Below are 7,913 nucleotides of genomic sequence, written 5' to 3' on the forward strand. Positions count from 1 at the left end.
AGTTGAGAAAGGTTGTAAAAAAATGTGTTTCATTGCGCCTTTCTACTTGTCTCTCCTTTATCAGTTAATGTTGATATTAATATTATTGGTTTGTGTTATCATTGAAAGGAGAGATAGTTGTTACTACTGATGTATTTAAAAAAATAATTGTTCCGTCTGCAAAAGTGGAGATGAAAAGATTTGAGGTACACATCCGGGCACCTACAGCAGTTAGTAATGGAACTCTCATCTTTGTTTTCTTTTTCTCCTCTTGAAATCAAATTCTTTGATCACACGTGGAGATGTTAATCAAGAATGAGGATATCAAAGAATCTACAGCCTCAATCTGTAGTCAACCATTTTCGCATCTAGGCTCCTGGTGGAGGATGATATCATTATTTGGTCAACTACAGCAGAAAAAAACATTGTACATGTGTACACATTATTCACATCAAAATTACTACTTGAAAATTTAAGACGAAGAATATATTTTCAGTTTTTGTTTTTCCCCCTTTGAATGAGTAATTGATATGCAGGTGTGTTACGCCTAAGGGCGATGATAATAAAAGATTTGGGTCATCGCAAACCTTAATTGCTGATTAAGCGACAGTACAGTTTCTCTTTATTTATCTAAATCACCCCGACCAATCGAATCACGTAAATCGCATTGAAACTCAGATTCGTATCAGCCATTTCCCCACAAATCACTTTCTAACCTGCGTTAACGACTACATCTGACCAAACAAACTCGCCAGTGAGATGGTGGAAGTTGTCAGCTTCCAAAAGACGTTTTCAGATTGACAATTTTGGCACTTTGGAAGTAATTGAATCCGCCCGCGATTTAACGTTTAGAGAAAAGTAGTAGAAACTAGAAGTTAAATCGCGGGTGGACTCAATCACTTCCAAAGTGCCAAAATTGTCAATCTGAAAACGTCTTTTGGAAGCTGACACCTTCCACCATCTCACTGGCGAGTTTGTTTGGTCAGATGTAATCGTTAACGCAAGTTAGAAAGCGATTTGTCGGGAAATGGCTAATACGAATCTGAGTTTCAATGCGATTCACGTGATTCGATTGTTCGGGGTGTAAATGGAAAAACCGGTACATCCACATTTTTAGATTGTGTGAGTGTGGGGCGTGTGTAGGGGTATTCTGTCCACAGATTGAGATTTACAGGTTGACCCATTGACAGCTCCTCTACAGGTATGATTTTCACATAACTTTTATTTCTTATTCGACTAACCTCCCAGATAAGTAGGTCCACATACTATGTTATGTACTAGACAATCCCTAGAACACTGAATCGTCTGTTTTAGCTCCCTTGTCCGTATTTGTTAACTACTATTTGTCCATGTTGCTGGAGAAACTATGAAAGTACACATAGTGTTCAGTATCATACCCTCCCTTTTGAGTAATTTCTGATTGAATTGTTTGTTTTAGCTCTCATTTGTTTGCCGTGAGTGATACATCCATAGTGCTAATGAAACAACCGCCTACGACTAGTTCAGTGATTAGTGCCTCCCCAATCAATATAAACGTCTGAAATGTCTGCATTTCAGCTCAACACCATGATGAAAAAGACGCTGGTGTTGCTTCTTGTTGTTTTGGTCATTTCTTCTGAGATGATGACTGTCGACAGCTTCTTCAAAGTCGGCCGAAACCTCGGTGAGGAAAAAAATACTTTTTATCCCCTCAGGAAACATGTAGAAAATGGATGAGTAAACTGATATTCTTTAGAATTAAGGGCGGAGGGGTCGCTCGATCTCCTGTAATAAGTAGTACATGTACTTTTCTTACTTGGCTGGTAAACGCAATCTGGTTACAGAGACTCTAAGTTATACAAGAAACGATAAGCCATCGGCAACTTGACCTTGTCTTCACGAGACCCCTGAAAAACCATCAGTAGAAATTGGCCTTAATAGAGAAAGTATCTTATCAGGACACTTGGTCGGTAATATGAGTGCCGACCTGTTCCCCCTATTTTGGCGCATTTCTTACTGGTCTTCATTTGGTGAACAGGTCAGATAGAATCGAAACTAACATTTCGGTTGAAATCTTACCAACATTGTTTGACGTCAGTCCGTAGTGCAGGGTCCACCGACCGTGACGTGGCGCCCCTCAAGGCGCTGCTGGCTCGCCGCCAAGCCGAGGCCGGACGTCGTAAGAGGGCTGCGGATGGGGACAATGGACCGGAACGAGAGAAATGAAAGATGGAATTTTTTGACCAGCCTTTGTTACCCCAGCTTCTCCTATTGGGTCAGGTAGCCCTCACTCTTAGTGAGCAGTTGAGCTAGTCTCATTATGTTTCTGACCTAGGGACCACTGTTAAAGTTATATATGTATGTCGTAACCTCGGAGTGGCCTTCGCGTCACAGCTTGAAGTGACCTTCGGGTCTTGTTACGTGGTGATCATTTAATAATAATAAAATTTAAAGGAAAAAATTAAGTACATACATGTATTTTCATAATGGCGTGAAACTTCCCGTTGTTGCTGATGTCTTTTTTTAAACTAAATAAAGCTTGACAACATAATCATTGTAAGGGAACGCTGAAATGTATATGCAGTGCACACGGAAACCAGCCCCATTAAAAAAGTGTTCCATAGGTTTAATTGTGCTTTCTATCGCAGTGTGCGAGGTAACTAAATCTGACCCCGTAAAACTATCCCGGGTGCACTAATTGACCTGGGCGGATGTTGAACACGCAAGGTACCGAGGAAATCCCTTGAGGTTCACGATGTAATGGTTACCAAGTTACGTGTGCGTTTGATACATTACTTTCATTCTAACATTAAACCTCTGCGATTGAGGTAGGACCAAAATATGTCACTTTCAAAATACATGTTTATGAATCGTCGGGGCAATAATGCACTGTTGATGCTGTTTTCGTTATATCTGTCTTTACAGGCTAGGCTGCGATGATCATGACATCACTACACGTCTCCCTACGTGACGTTATTAATTGACGGCTGTCAAGCTTCGCTTTTGTAGAAGCCATATATACATATAGAGGCTTACAACACTTTGTCGTTCTTTTAACAGACAACATTATACTTACTTAATAGCTTCTTTTTTTCTTTTTGGTCTTAGATGATATGATTCAGCAAAGCTGATCACTAAGGTTAGGACTACCAAACTAATCATAGGGAAACAGCTGTGGATTTTCAAAACTTGAACGAATCTGATATTACCATTAGGTTTGCAGAAGTTGATGTGCACTCAAAACGACAAAGAACAATAACAGGGCTTCTGGTTTGGATTCTATTCAATTAGAAACTATGCAAGCAGGTGGTGCAAACATGGCAAAGCAAATTTCATAAATTTTGCATGGAACAGTTGATGACTTTCTCCAAAAATGGAAGAATTTTCACCAGTTGCATAATCTGTACTGTACAATGGCTAAAATGGCAAAAACAGCTATCGTGTGGCTTCCCTCACGATCATGAGTCACATTGGCAAAATGTACGAACGCAGTCTAGAACGAAGACTACGATCTCTCGTGGAGCTTTCCGAAGACCAATATGGCTTCCAATCTGCCCGGGGAACAACAGAGCAAATGTCATGACGTCAGCCCTCAAGGCGTACGTTTCATCACGAAGTGCAACTAGCAATATAATCGTCTGTCTGTTCTGGCAAACATTGCTCACTGGTCTTCACATGTAACATACTAATCCCAACTACACAATGCTTTGGGCGTAGCATTGCATTAGCATGGGATATTGAACCCTTTGGCGCTGTATCTAATAAAAAGTTTTCTGTCGCTTCATGACTCTAGGTTTTGTTTTTTCCTTCCTGGTGTTCAATTCACAAGAAAACTTCGTTACTTATATCCTCAAGTATACGCTGGCATGATTTTACAACGGTGTTTCGATTAAATTGATGACTCTGCTTTGAACCCAAGTAGTCGTATTTAAGTTGAAGCAAATAATTTTTTCTCACTAACTAAAAGTTCCGTTTGCAAAAGTGTCAGTAAAAAGTTTTCGAGTGTACATCCGGGCCCTTTAAGCCCACGTAGATCTGCTAACCAATGAGAGAAAATTTTCTGTGATGCCGACACGTACAGCAGTTAGTAATTTCATCTTCTGTCCATTCTAAGAATAATTATTTTTTGTCCTTTTCAAATTGAATTCTTTTTTTCACACGTGGAGATGTCAGTCAAGATATAATAGAATCTACAGCCTCAGGGTATCCAACCCGAAGTCGGCGCAGAAATGATTCATTGTTTTTGTCAAATTCAGTCCTGTTGTGTACTCTATCGATTTATTAGCATCAAGATTACAGCTTAAAACAATCTGTTCCATGTAATTGTACACCTATAGCTTTTTCGATTGCGGTTCTTGCCGAAAGGATGACATTCAAAACTACTCGTGCACATTGATGGGGCACGGCACTTTCCTACCCATAGAATTTTCAATACATCGGCTCTAAATACCACCACGAACTGCAATCAGCAATGCAATTTTCTGTTTTCTCTGGCAGATATTGTTTACTCGTCTTCAAATCACACATTGCCTTAAAGGTGCCCTAAGCGATTTCAGGGGGTAAAACTTGAAATATTCTGGAGAAGGCAATTCTGTTTGGTGAGGTTGCAATTTACATTTACTTGCCTATATTAGCACATCTGCATCATTATTTCATACTTTGGGCGTTTAAAAATAGCTCAGAAGCAAGCCACAAAAGGAGTATTTTATTTATTGGGTCCCCCCAAAAATCAGCCCAGAATCCAGCCGTAACCGTTTTTTGTCAACAATTTTCGGTAACTTCCGGCCGCGTGACGTCACAATGCCCAAGCACATTGAGCCATGACCACGCGATTATTTCTTTGGAAGCGTTCGGGACTTGTCGGTCAGAATCGTGCATGTTCGGAAGATTTGAAATGATGGCTGGCCTCCAAGTGCTCAGATTTTCAATGAGTTCCCACTACACAACGACATCACATTTTTGCTTCATGATGGTCGATATGCGATGGGATAGTGTTATCTAAACTTACTATGGATAGAAATCAGAAAAAAATTGATTTTGAATATATGACTTTCAGCGCCCTAATATTGCTTAGGTTGCCTTTAAGCGTCAACACTGGATACTGAATCAGTCTGCCGCTATGGACTATAGTGAAGTCTACAACAGCTTCATGACTAGTCCTTGCAAGTTTCCCTTTTCTCTGTTTCCGTCCTGTGTTCAAGAAGGTTCCGTTACTAGTTCGGCAACGATCATTGAAACAAAAAGATTAACAGAGCATGGTACAGAATTCTTTTCTTGTCCGCATCATCAAGAAATTCAAGTGGTAAAATTAGTTCATTTCATCTTTGGGGGGTAAAGTGCTACTTTGATTAAAATCACACTCAACTTGACAGCGTTTTCACCTTGTTATTGTCCGTTCCTTTGTATGTGTTTTATAACAGAAACAAACAAAAAGATATCGCGCTCCTAGAGACCCAGCCAACTAACCACGGCTGATCATCAGCCTCTCACAATGAAAGATTGTGAAACACACTCTAGTGCATTCATAAAGTGCATATTCTCCCTTAAGTTGACACGAAAAGTTTGTCTTTACGTCTACTTTGAGTAGCAATTTTTGTCGGATCTTACGCAACTTCCTCTTTGTTCATATTTTGGCTTATATAACCTTCGAGATTCGTAGAAAAAACTATTGAATATTCTGATAAGGCACGTTATCTACCAGACTTATTTGGGAAGTGTTTCATTCTGCGGTGCCGGTGGAGACGGGAACTTCGAGACTGACATTCACACCGCCCGCTGACAACATTGCATTGTCCTGTTTTTCTTGGGGAAAGCATCGAAGGTGAACTTTTTTGTCGTCTTTAGCTGTAGTTTGCAGACAAGAAAGTAGTCAGTGTTTCTTCTCCTTCTAAAGTCTTGCAGTCAAGTACGCATTTGTTAAAAAAAATTGAAAATGAAGACCATTATGTTGTCTTTATATGAAGGACTGCAGTCACAAAAACGAAACAAAAACAGTTGGCTGTGGTTCACTATTCTTTGTTTTGGGATTGCCTTTATGGGAGGCTTCGCTTACCCACAAGGCTGCAAAACCGCAAGCTATGGTATGTCGATTCCACGGGTGAGGCTGAGTTGTCCGAGATTAAAGTTGACAACATTCCCTAAAAGCGTACCGGCTGATGTAACCGACCTAGATGCCTCCTACAACGACATCAACAGCCTGACAGACGTCCCAGTACTGAAACATCTTTCTTCACTCCGTTTGAACTTTAACCACATCGAGACCGTTGACTGGATATCCCTCCGCAACTTTCCAAATCTAGAATCGCTCTCTTTGATAAAAAATCAAATCACGCGCGTCAGTTTGGATGCTGCTGTGAAGCATTTGCCCAAACTGTCGCACGTGCGTCTGTCGATTAACAAGCTTACATCTTTCTCCTTACACGAGTTGGGATATCCGTTCGTAAATGTCACAACGCTTCACAACAACCCCTTTCACTGTGACTGTACAATGCAATGGTTGATGCTCAAACTCAAATGTCTGCTAGAACCGGGTGAATCATCTGGTAGAGCCCGTTGTAAAGCGTGCAAGGCCTGCTTTCTGTCCCACTATCCGGAAGTAGCCATAGTCTCCGGTACTTTCAAATGCGCCAGTCCTAACCACCTAAACGGAATGTCCTTGTCAAGAGCCTCACAACATATGACGGGGTGTGGTATTGAAAAACTGACATCGAGTACACCAACAGGGTCTTCAACAGATGTCCACCGTATGACGACGCCATTCCAGAGCACCAACAGTACGAGCGTGGCAGCCTCAGTAGCTCCTTCGCCACCTACCGACCTGCTTCTGTATTCCCGATGCAAGCACGGCGCGGATGCGAGTGTTTTCCGATATTCGTTTGTCTCAAGCGGTCCCATCGATTAAAACGACGACTGTAGTCAAAACACTGCGTACTAATAAGAGGCATGATGCATATCCCACGTGGTAAACGTTGAATTGAAAATTCACCAGTATCTTTTACTCCCAGGTGATCCAAACGATTGAAAACATTGCCTTTTGCGTGCCTCCTGATGCAAGAACTATCTAAATAACACAACATAACTTTGGCTCCAATAATCTCAGATATCTAGATCTAAAACATGAGTACCACAGAAAGAGTATTGGCAGAAACGACACAAATATTCTACTGAAATTTGCCGAGTACGTGTTCCCTCATACTTGTCGAACCTTGTCTACAATTGGGCGTAACGTCCCGCAAGGAGAATACACTCTCAATCGGACTGTCTGTAATGACTTGAAGCATAACCAGCGGATCAATAGCAAAAAAACATCCTCCATTACCCTTAAATTGAGTTTTTTTCATGCCATGTGGCTTTTGGCGGGCAGTACAGCAGTCATAAAAGAATAGGGGAATGGTGTCTGCTCACTCGCTAAAAGTTCCCCATGCAAAGTGCCAGTGAAAAGTTTTGAAGTAAACATCCGGGCACTTTGCGCCAATGTCTCTGCTAACCAATAAGAGATACCGACACGTACAGCAGTTAGCAATGCAATCTTCTGTCTCTCAGAATCATTGTTTTTCTTTTCTCCTTCACAAATCGAATCCCTTTTTTTGCAAACTTGGAGTTGTCAGACAACATATCATAGAAAGTACAGCCTCAGGGTATCGAGCCCAAAGTCTGTGCAGAAAGATCTTATTATTTTTGTCAAGTTCAGCCCTATGGTGTACTCTATCGATGTATTAGCATCAAAATCACAGCTTAGAATTTAAGACAAGCTTAAGCTGCTTACAAGTAATTCTACATCTGACTTTTTCAATCGCTGTTCTTGTCAAAAGGATGGCATTCAAGACTACTAGTGCATATTAAGAGGGACATGGCGTACGCGTACGGCACTTCCCTGCTCGTACACTGTCTGCAAATATCACCACGAACTGCAATCAGCAATGTAATCTTCTTCTTTTTTTCGGACAGATATTGTT

General features: G+C 41.0%; 1 long non-coding RNA gene across 1 annotated transcript; it reads left to right on the top strand.

Annotated features, from left to right (window-relative positions):
• Positions 1 to 1,102: 1,102 nt before the first annotated feature.
• On the top strand, positions 1,103 to 3,745 carry LOC136425694 (uncharacterized). Its single transcript, XR_010754105.1, has 3 exons — positions 1,103 to 1,180; positions 1,537 to 1,642; positions 2,057 to 3,745. It is a non-coding gene; the product is annotated as an uncharacterized lncRNA (long non-coding RNA).
• Positions 3,746 to 7,913: the final 4,168 nt, after the last annotated feature.

This window comes from Branchiostoma lanceolatum, chromosome 19 (assembly GCF_035083965.1).
Source record: "Branchiostoma lanceolatum isolate klBraLanc5 chromosome 19, klBraLanc5.hap2, whole genome shotgun sequence".
Taxonomy (NCBI): domain Eukaryota; kingdom Metazoa; phylum Chordata; class Leptocardii; order Amphioxiformes; family Branchiostomatidae; genus Branchiostoma; species Branchiostoma lanceolatum.